This window comes from Muntiacus reevesi, chromosome 5 (genome assembly GCF_963930625.1).
Source record: "Muntiacus reevesi chromosome 5, mMunRee1.1, whole genome shotgun sequence".
Taxonomy (NCBI): Eukaryota; Metazoa; Chordata; class Mammalia; order Artiodactyla; family Cervidae; genus Muntiacus; species Muntiacus reevesi.
Window position 1 is genome coordinate 37177548 of NC_089253.1, and position 11352 is coordinate 37188899.

The window sequence follows — 11352 nt, forward strand, 5'->3', positions numbered from 1 at the left end:
AACTGGAGTTGTCTCCTCTCAACTGTGATTTAGAATTTATTCTAGATCGTTCCTGATCATTGTACACCTCCCAGGCAAAAACATAGGCACCCATTTGTTTCAGCACCATGATGAGTGAAACCCTTTATTCTTTACTGAGAATAGAGTGTGCAGACCACCAAATACAGTTCACCAGCATCTTGGCAGGAGTGCCCTAAGTATGAGTGAGTGTTTGTTAGGAGCGGCCGTACTGATTCCTATACCACTCCAAGCATTTACAGTGCCTGTGCCAGGCCAGTCCTGTCATTTCCTCTATCAAAGACAGAAATGCAGCCTCAGGAAGACGTCACCCAGGATCCAGGTCTCTGTAGATGTACTCACTGTGTTCTCTTTAATGGTGGTATGGCAGTGGCCTCTAGAATCCTGAGGGAGTCAGAGACACACACCAGTCACCCTGAGCCCTTAGATGTGACTCCCACAAATATCCAGACCCAGCACAATTCTTGGTTATATTTCCCTCTTTTGGCAAGTATCAAGGGATTTTCTCATTAGCGGGGGATATGTGAGAGTTCATTCAAAACCAAAAAGGGCCAGTACATGCAGTTGCCATGAGGAAGGGTGTGGGGGAGGGGAGAACTGGGAGTTGGGGAAACAGAGGAATGATAAAAAACAAAGTCCTAATGTAGAGCTACTGTAAGGACCTATATTCAATATCCAGTTATACACTATATGAAAGAGAATAAGAAAAATAATATATATATTTTTTTTCTATGTGTATAACTGTGTCACATTGCTGGGCAGCAGAACTTAAGGTGACACTGAAGATCAGTCACACTTCATTGTAGCCACACTACAATTTTTAGAAAAGAATAAGAGTGTCGATAGTTCTCATCACTCCCTGTTTCTTTCCTCCTGACTCCCACTGCTTGTTTTCTCTACAGAGAATGCAGGTTATCCTCCTGCATCCCCACAATCAGTACTTTATTTAAAAATTTTATTTTTTATTGGAATATAGCTGATTAACAATATTCTGGGCTTTAGGTGGACAGCAAAGGAAATCAAGCATATGTATCTATGTATCCTAGTCCCAAAGATACCCCTCCATCCAGGCTGTCATATAACTGAGCGGAGTTGCCTGTGCTACACACTAACTCTTTCTTGGTTATCCATCTTAAATATAGCAGTGCCCACAACATGTTTTGAAGACTTCACCCAGGAACTCTTGGAAGCCTCCTTCGGCCCACACTCACCCTCTTTGGCCACTCCAGGTTTGGTTGGGTAACATACTCTGGCTCCCCATTACCACTAGTCAGTCCGTAGCTCTCGTCACCCTGAGTAAATCCCCAGTGCACAATGCAGATCACCTTGGGATGCCATTTGCATGGAATCCAGTGCAGTGTTGCCTAGAACCAAGCAACCCTCCATGTGGCTCCATGAGTTTGTGGTTTTAGAATTCCTGAAATTCCCTCTGTTCCTCAAAGCTTTCTTTGAGCCCACCAGCCTGCTCTGAACTCATATAGGGAGCTGACATGAAGCCTCCACCCTGTGCCGGGTCTGAGCAGTCACTGTGCACCCTTTATTCACCTTAGCATCCAACCTCCCCACAGAGGGGTCAGGTACCCCAACTCACAAAGGGGACACCTGGCCAGAGCAAGGGGAAGATGGCAGCCAAGAAGTAGGCTGACCATGTAATTTATCATCCAAACCAGGAAAACTGAGAGAAGGGGAGGGAGAGGGTTAATCCCTGTGTTGGGACAGCACACTGGGACTGTCTCCAGCCATTCTCCTTGTCACATGGCTTATTTCAGGGACCACTAGTGCTGACTTCCTGGGTTCATGCATCTGAGGTTTCATTTTGAACTGAAGTTCCTTGAACACTGAGGACCTCAGTGTTCCTCTCTCGTTGTGACTCCCACCATGCCAGCATGGTGTGGCGTCTCCACATTTATTTCAGGATCATCAGTATCCCAGACAGGCCTTAACTCTCAAGTGGTTGGTCTTGTGGGAGGTTCTGGCCCAGCCACAGGGCTCAGAAGCATCTGTAATAGTGCGAGAGGGCCTGCAGAGGGCTACCTCCTCCCAGAATCAGCCCAAGGGTTATTTTGAGTCCCTATTTGAGAACCACCCCCACAGGGTCCTCCCCTCACCTTGAGGATGTAGGATCGAGCTGGCACTGGGTATTTGATACCATTGATGGTGAAGATAATAGAGGGTAGGTTATTGACCGCAAAATATGAAACATAGTGCTATTAGAGAGAGAGGGAGAGAGGTTGGCCCTGGAGATCCTTGTTGTGTGTGGAGACTGGGAGTGACCCTGGGGCATGACCCTTCACCTCAGAATCCCGTGGTGTAGCACCGATCAGCTTCTGGATGTTATTGATCAGTCTTCTTGGGCCAAGGATCAGTGATGTCCCAGTGCCCACAAGAGCCTCGCAGTTGCCAGAGCAAGCAATAACCTGTATTGTTATGGAGATGCTGAGAGACAGTGGAACAAAACAGGCATCGAGGTCACTCTGAGTCTCCCCAGAGCTGCCCCCTTCCCGACTGTCTTCTAAACAGCCCTTTGTCTCTTGTCCTGAATGTTTTCCCTTGCTCTTGACATGGCACCTTCCTTGACATCATGGAATGCAGTACTTGAATACACCAGGATCTTTTGTACCTTGACACAAGCTGGTCTTTCTTCCTAGAAGAGTCCCCTCCCCTTGACTAGCAAATTTCTTCTCATCTTAGATTCCAGCTTAATTGTCATGGACTCAGAGAAGTCTTTCTCCCGGTGTTTATCAGTCTCCTTTCTTGACACTCTCTGTAGAACGTTCCTCACGTCTAGCATGTCCAAAGTCACAGTTCACTGTGTGTGTGTGTCATTTCTGTGCATCTGTCTTCTTAGGTGTGAGGGCGAATTTTATTCTCATTGTCTCCCTAAAGTGCCTGGCAGAAAGTGGATGCACAATGCTTGTCTGTTTAGTGAGTGAAAGAAGACTGTGAAAATAATGAGTGAGAAAGATCCAGAGAGCTGTATCTGGTGGAGAGCAAATAACCGGTCAACCACAGGGTGAAGATGGAGATTCGCAGGGCAGCAGATTCTCACAGTGGTGGGAGAGAGGGGCTCTTCAAGGAGAGGGTGTCTCCCAGCACTGCTCCTACAACCAGCTCGGACCCTGAGACCCTGACCAGGAAATACATGACTAGCACACAGAAACTCCAAAGGACAGGTCAGGTTTTGTCTGAGGGTATCACAGAGAATCCTATCAATTATTGACTCTTGTCCTCAGATCACTCCTGAATCCCATCTTCCTGATTCTCTCAGTTATAGCCCCTGCCCCACTGTGTGCCCAGGGATGTGGGGTGTCTTTTTTATTAGTTGCTTTCACATCCTAAGAATGCAGCCAACCTCTCCCCACTGCTGGGTAGCTTCATAAGGAAACCAGTTTTCCCCATTTGCTCAAGACTGTCCCTGTTTTTAAACTGACATTTATCTGTACTGAGAACTTGCTTGGTCCCATGTAGCCCTGGACAGTTGGTCATCTTAAAACGCTGTTCAGGCTGGTGAAATCCTCCCTGATCCTGTTCACCACACTGCAGAGTCCTCTGACCGTGCTCCCCGCCTCACAGGGCAGCAGGTGCAACACTCTCCCAGCTGCACAGACCTCTCTGGACCCTGTGAGGACACTGGTCAGAGCCCTGGTCAGACAGCCTGGGGATTATGAACCCATGGGCACCTTGTGTATCTATGTGCTTGTGTGTTTGTATGTATGTGTGTTTGTATGTGTGTTTCTGTGTGTCTCTGACTAGCTATGCATGTTTATATGTGTCTCTGTGTATGTTTATATGTGTCTGTTTGTGTGTTTCCATGTGTCTGTGTATCTGTCTGTGTCATTGTGGATGGTGTATATGTTTGTGTGACTATGTGTCTGAGAATCCATTTGTGTGTGTCAGCCTGTGTCCATGTACAGTAATGGGAGCATCCCTTGGGTTGACCCTCAAAGGGAGAGGCTTACTGTCCATGTATACACGCCAGTCACCTGCTTGGGTCAGTGGTACCCAGTTGAGCTCTCCCTTGTAGTAGCGGTGGTCCACCCCACCAAACATCACCACAGTGCCTTTCGCCCTGCATGTGTAGAGAGAAGAGAGGAGAGGATCTTTGGAGGACCGTAGCAACAGTACTGTCTGAGAGCTTTGCTCTCCACCCATCCAGGCCCTAACAAGACCCCCATCTACAGATGCAGAAATCAAGTCTAGGAGTGATTGAGAACCAGACTGAGGTCGCTTCCTGGCTAATGAGTGGCACAGAGGAGGTTAGAAGCTGAGTCACCTGGCTGGGCTCCACCCACTATATCTTCTGAAGATGCCCTGGACCTCTTGTGACCTGAGTTCTCAGACACACTCAGAGGACAGGGTGCTGAAGCATTTTGGCTCTCTCCTTGTCCAGCTTGTCATTTCTCAGGAAAATCAAGGCCTGGGAGTGCTAAGGGTGAGGATTCAGGTCACCCAGAGTTGGCTCCAAAGGCCTGTGTCCTCTACTGTCCAAACAGTCCCACACATAGAAGGGACTCCACCCCTGCTCTCTCTGTCTTGAAATTCCTAACATTTCTTGAACAATGGGTCCCACACTTTTGTTTTGTGTCCCACACTTTCATTTTTCACTGGCTCCTGCAATTTGGGTAGCTGGTCCTGGGCTCACAGTGAAATGCTAATGAGGAAGGAAAGCTACCTACCATCCTTCTCCTTTCTTCCTTATCAAATACATAAGCAAATCATATTGCCTTTTCCTCCAGCTTGTTTCCTGTTGACTTCCATTAGTCTTCCTCCTCACTCACCCCCCTAGACCAAGTTACTGGTCTTGAGCCCAGGAGCACGGTTGTGTTCCAATAAAATGTTATTTATAAAAGCCAGTGGTGAAGCTAGGTATGGTCCTAGGGTTATAGTTATCCTGGGTTAGATTATCTCACAGAATACTTCTTTATCAAGTGTTCCATAATTTTCGTGCAACTGAAAGCAACTTACAGCTAATTTAGAAAATTGGATTATCCATCTCAGACTTATTTGCTCAATTAAGAGGCAAAAACAGGCTCAGACATGGCATCTTGATTCTTCAGGTGGTCAAAGTTGGGGATAGCTCCAAAGACGGATAGGTTGGGGTAGTTCAAGCCCAAGATGCCATCAAAGGTACACCCTCACATCCATATTCCTCCACGCTTAGATCGAATGGCTGATCAGTACTTACAAGGTCCCCAATCTGTGGGAGAGAAGAGTGTTCCCACTTACAGATACATGAAGTGGAGCTAGGACTGGGCTGGGGTGCATTGCCATTAGATCCTCAGGAAAGAATTGAGGCTGGGCTGTGTCTTTGGTGAACCTCGGAGGGTTAGACCAAGCTGGGAGGGGAATTTGGGATCCATTTGTGAGAGGCTCTGAATTTTAAAACATCTGCCCCTCTGAAAAACACCACCTGAGTGAGTCAACTTGGCCTCGTGGCTTCTGTACGAGGGCACGGGGCAACGAGGGTGGGGCAACCAAGAGTCAGGCCAGGTCCCATCAGTGCCCCCTTGTGGACAAAATGAGCCGAAAGCAAGGTAGCCTTCTCTTTGGCATCACTGTGACCTAATGACAGGAATGGACTGCATTCTCTGTAAGGTAATGTGGATTCTGCGTCTGGCCAGGAAGACAGAAAATACAATCTTGCTTACAGGGATCTATGAAATTACTGAGTGGGAAATTCACTTTTGGGAATATGTGTGTCTTTGTGTGGCTTTGAGAGAGAAAATGAAAGAAGGGAACTACTCAAGTGCTTTGGGGAGGCAGGCCATAGGTTTTATTAGACTCTTATGGATCCTCTAGAGTGAGAACTCACTTATCAGGCCCCCTGACTTCTATGGCCTCCAGTTTTCCAGTCTGGATACCTGAAGCCCTTGACTGCCCCAAGGATCCCTAGGTCAGTTTCATCCTGTCCACAAATACCCCACAGCAACTGCAGTCCTAAAAATCCAACCTAGCTTCATATGTGTTTACCATATGTGTGACCTCAGCAAGGCCCTTGCTGTCTGCACCTGTTTCCTCATATGTCTCATGAGCTAATCAGGCCACCTGGTATGTGGGGGTTTTGCAGGATTAAAACAATTATTACCTAAAAGTGCTGGAACAGTCTGTGAATATAAAAGTAGGTGTTTTCCATACACAAAAATAAACTCAAAATGGATTAAAGATCTAAATGTAAGACCAGCAACTATAAAACTCCTAGAGGAGAACATAGGCAAAACACTCTCTGACATAAATCTCAGCAGGATCCTCTATGACCCACCTCCCAGAATATTGGAAATAAAAGCAATATTAAACAAATGGGACCTAATGAAACTTAAAAGCTTTTGCACTACAAAGGAAACTATAAGTAAGGTGAAAAGACAGCCCTCAGATTGGGAGAAAATAATAGCAAATGAAGAAACAGACAAAGGATTAATCTCAAAAATATACAAGCAACTCCTGAAGCTCAATTCCAGAAAAATAAATGACCCAATCAAAAAATGGGCCAAAAAACTAAACAGACATTTCTCCAAAGAAGACATACAGATGGCTAACAAACACACGAAAAGATGCTCAACATCACTCATTATTAGAGAAGTGCAAATCAAAACCACAATGAGATACCATTACACACCAGTCAGGATGGCTGCTATCCAAAAGTCTACAAGCAATAAATGCTGGAGAGGGTGTGGAGAAAAGGGAACCCTCTTACACTGTTGGTGGGAATGCAAACTAGTACAACCACTATGGAAAACAGTGTGGAGATTTCTTAAAAAACTGGAAATAGAACTGCCATATGACCCAGCAATACCACTTCTGGGCATACACACCGAGGAAACCAGATCTGAAAGAGACACGTGCACCCCAATGTTCATCGCAGCACTGTTTATAATAGCCAGGACATGGAAGCAGCCTAGATGCCCATCAGCAGATGAATGGATAAGGAAGCTGTGGTACATATACACCATGGAATATTACTCAGCCGTTAAAAAGAATTCATTTGAATCAGTTCTAATGAGATGGACGAGACTGGAGCCCATTATACAGAGTGAAGTAAGCCAGAAAGATAAAGAACATTACAGCATACTAACACATATATACGGAATTTAGAAAGATGGTAACGATGACCCTATATGCAAAACAGAAAAAGAAACACAGAAGTACAGAACAGACTTTTGAACTCTGTGGGAGAAGGTGAGGGTGGGATGTTTCAAAAGAACAGCATGTATATTATCTATGGTGAATCAGATCACTAGCCCAGGTGGGATGCAGGAGACGAGTGCTCGGGCCTGGTGCACTGGGAGGACCCAGAGGAGTCGGGTGGAGAGGGAGGTGGGAGGGGGGATCGGGATGGGGAATACGTGTAACTCAATGGCTGATTCGTGTCAATGTATGACAAAACCCACTGAAATGTTGTGAAGTAATTGGCCTCCAACTAATAAAATAAAATTAAAAAAAAAAATAAAAATAAAAAAAATAAAAATAGAGTGACAATATTATAAAAAAAAAAAAAAAAAAAAGTAGGTGTTTTATTCCCCTCTTCTCACTCCCAGCAAAATGAACCTTGAACTGCTCATGGGCAGAGAAGCTGCAAGTCCATACCTCAAGCCACTCTCTGGGTTAGCTAATACATTTACTCGTGTGTCACCACAGGCACTGCCTCCCCAGGGAGAGGATCCTGTGGGTATGACCAATATCTATGGGAGTTAGGCTAGGAAGGGTCCTGCCAGATGGTCCTGCATCTGTTTTGCAAGCAGTGGTCACTCCATAGCCAGTCCTGACTCAGCTTCTGTGTACACGTTACCCGAATGGTGTCATAAGCAAGAAATCCCTTCATGCTTCCAGATCCATAAGCGATTCTGAAGGTCTTTTGGGTAGGCTGGAAGGTGGAAGACTTGTAATGTCTGAACCTAACTTGTGTAGCTACAGACACAAGAGATGAGTGTCATCAGGTCCAAAGGTGCAAAACAGGCTGGCAGGGCAAGTGAAGGATGGTCCGTGTATGGGCTGTCTGTACTCACAACAGGTTGTGCTGGTGCAAAAGAGGGAGGGTACCCACAAGTCAGATGAGCCTGTGTCAAAGATAACCTGGAATTCCTAAGAGGGTGTTCCAATGATGATGTTACCCACATAGAGCATCTACGGGTAAAAGGAGGGAGTGGGTTAGTGCAGAACCAGCTACCCTCTATTCCCACACTCATGCCTCCCTCTGGGTGTCACATATCTCTTGAGATCACTTTCCAACCACTGTGGAGCTCACAGCCTTTGATCACAGAGGTGCTTGCTTTTGACTTTTGTGTGTGTGTGAGCTACATGGTATGCAGGATACTGACTCTACAGCAGGGCATAGAAGTGCTACCTCCTGCATTGGAAGCACAGAGTCATAACCACTGGACCTCCAGGATCGCTGGACACTCAGGGAAGTTCTGGTGCCTTATTTGAGAAGCTCTGTAGCCTCTTCAAACCCAGCCTTAGCACCCCCTTCTCCAGCAGGTCTTTCTTGATCAACCCCAGACACTCCCTCTAAACTCAGACAACATTCAACCAACACCACACAGGTGACCCTTTATTTTGACAGGTATTTCCTCTTTGCCTATCTCTCAGGCCAGCATGGGCATAACCAATGTGTTAGATTTTTATGGGCTTACTCAGAATACAGGTTCAGTAACTTTTTACAGCTTTGGTTCTTGCATCTGTGGAAACTGAATTCCTCTGCCTGGGGATTCACAATTGCTTTGCACTTTGTCTACCTTCTGATCAGAGATGGCTCACTCTTCATCTGTAACTGAGTGACTCACTTAGTTCAGAAGGAACCACTGCTGCTGCTGCTGCTGCTGCTGCTGCTAAGTCACCTCTGTCATGTCCAAGTCTGTGCAACCCCACAGACAGCAGCCTGCCAGGCTCCCCCTTCCCTGGGATTCTCCAGGCAAGAACACTGGAGTGGGTTGCCATTTCCTTCACCAATTCAGGAAAGTGAAAAGTGAAAGTGAAGTCGCTCACTCATGTCCGACTCTTAGCGACCCCATGGACTGCAGCCTACCAGGATCCTCCATCCTTGGGATTTTCCAGGCAAGAGTATTGTAGTGGGTCGCCATTGCCTTCTCCTCAGAAGGAACAATTTCCCTCAAACTAATGACACATCTTTGACACAGAAATGGATGTTTACCTGCCACCTGCCAATTTCTGGGCCCAGTCACCAAGACCAAGATTTGAGGATGACAGTAACTTCTCCTCTGGCTTGGGCCCCTATGCCCAGGGTTTCCACGTCCTGCAGGAACCCTGGCTCCAACATCCCACGTGGCATCTCCAAATGAGCCCCAGTGCTAGGCTAGAGCACCAGGGGTGCTGTGGAGCACCATCCTCTCAAAACACTCACTTCCATGATGTCCCTCAGCAGGCAAATAGTTAGATTTGAGCCATGAGAAGAAATCTGAGACAGTCTGTAAGCATGTTCCTTCAGGAAATTGTTCAGCATGTTTTTTCACTGAGGGTATTTCTCGTTGTCTTCACTTTCATTAGAGGTATTCTTTCACGGAACATTTGACAAAGAAAACAAAGAAGAAGCTACAATTAGCTGTCAGTGTTAAGGTATAACTGTCATTGTAATGGCCCTGTGTATTTTCCAATCATTTTTATGAGTCACCTTATTATCAGAATGTTATGCATATACCATGGCAAAGACATAGGTTTGATTACAGGTTCTGTTCTGTAATGTTAGGCAAGCCATAAGAACATGTGAGGTCTCAGTCTCCCCTCAGTAAAATGGTGGAATGCAATGATTCAAACCCACCAAATAGAATATTTTTTGGATAAGTGAAGTGATATATATAAGGTACCTAATAAATAGGAAGTCTCAACAATGACAGCCATTGGCATTGCTGTTGCCATCCCACTGTATCCTTCTCATAGAAGCTCAGGGAAGGAGGTAGAAGGGGGATTCCTATCCTCTTTTACAAGGGAGGAATTTGAAATGCAAGAGGTTTGCAAATTGGCTGTGGTCACACTGTTTGTCAGATATAAAACAGTGTATAATTAGCTCTTCCAATCTTTCTCCAAGTTGAAAGAGAAGAAAGAGTTGAAAGAAGAATCCAGGAGATAGGGAAAAAGTTAGGGAAATGTAGAGGCTCGAGAAAGAAGGATGAGTCAAATGAAAAATTAAAAGAAAACAACACAGAAACAAATACACTCACAGAGACTTCCAAAGATAGGGAGAGATAAATGATAGTGATACAGAGAATCAGACATAGACATATACACACTGAAGTAGAGAGGGAATATAGAGGACATGTTAAATAAAAAGTAGAAAGGTGCTATTCCACAGGACCACACCTACATCTGCATTGACTCTGCACTGAACAATTGCAAGGACTTCCAATTTCCATAGGTCATGACATAACTGGAACCCAAGAGTTGTGCAATTTTGCAAATCTATACCAAACCTTGGGACCCACAGTTCCTGTAGCAAAGTAGTTATCAATAAGTAAGAGCTGATCTTTAACACTGTCAGGGAATTATTCCATTGCCTCCTAAACCTGATTGGTGGAAGAATAATCAGATGAAAAGAAAAATCACAGAAAGAAATATGATGCAGCTTACAGTCCCCATACTTACATGACTGCAATCTGAGATGGCCACCAGCCCAAAGAGCACAAGCCACTTCATGCTTCTTTGGCTCCAAATACTCAGGGACGATCAGGTTCTTAGCATGTAGTGGTGACTGGGAGCCCCTAGTTCTATGTGCTCTGACATGCCCTAGTTTAACCCTTTAGGCCACTAGTAGATCTGAAAAAACACAAAGGTCTCTATAAAATCTGTACCTTCATCAGTGCCCTTGGCGAGTGGACTTTGAAGCTTCTCAGAATACAGACAATTGAACTGTAATCTCCTCCTTGAAGCTTGGCTGGAAAATCAAATGGATCTACATGGATATCTAAGAAGATGGAGAATCTTGCCTACTTGGAGAAAAAAACTGCTAAGAACATCATTAAAATGGATACTAAATGCCATACTTGACATTTGTGGTTTCATGTCATCTTCCTAGCCACTTCATGAGCTATGCATTGCTGTCTTCATTGGAGAGCAGATTGCTAGGAGGATAAGTTGTCAAATGGCAAAATGAAGATTTCAAGGACACCCCAGGGATATACAACTGGCTTTAGGTAGTGGGTCTAGTGGCAGAGATCAGGGGCACCTATGACGCCAGTCTGCATCAAAAATTTAGGGCAGAGCAATACTTCAATTACATGGTTTCAGTATTGGAAGAAATGTCATATGCATCCACAAGATATTTTATATCATCCAACAAGTGTACAATGAAATACTGTGTGTTGGGTTCTGGGTGAAAGGCTTCAAAGT

The 11352-nt window shown here is 45.3% G+C and overlaps 1 pseudogene; it reads right to left on the reverse strand.

Annotated features, from left to right (window-relative positions):
- Positions 1-254: 254 nt before the first annotated feature.
- On the reverse strand, positions 255-10659 carry LOC136168805 (pregnancy-associated glycoprotein 1-like; annotated as a pseudogene).
- Between the last annotated feature and the right edge of the window lie 693 nt (positions 10660-11352).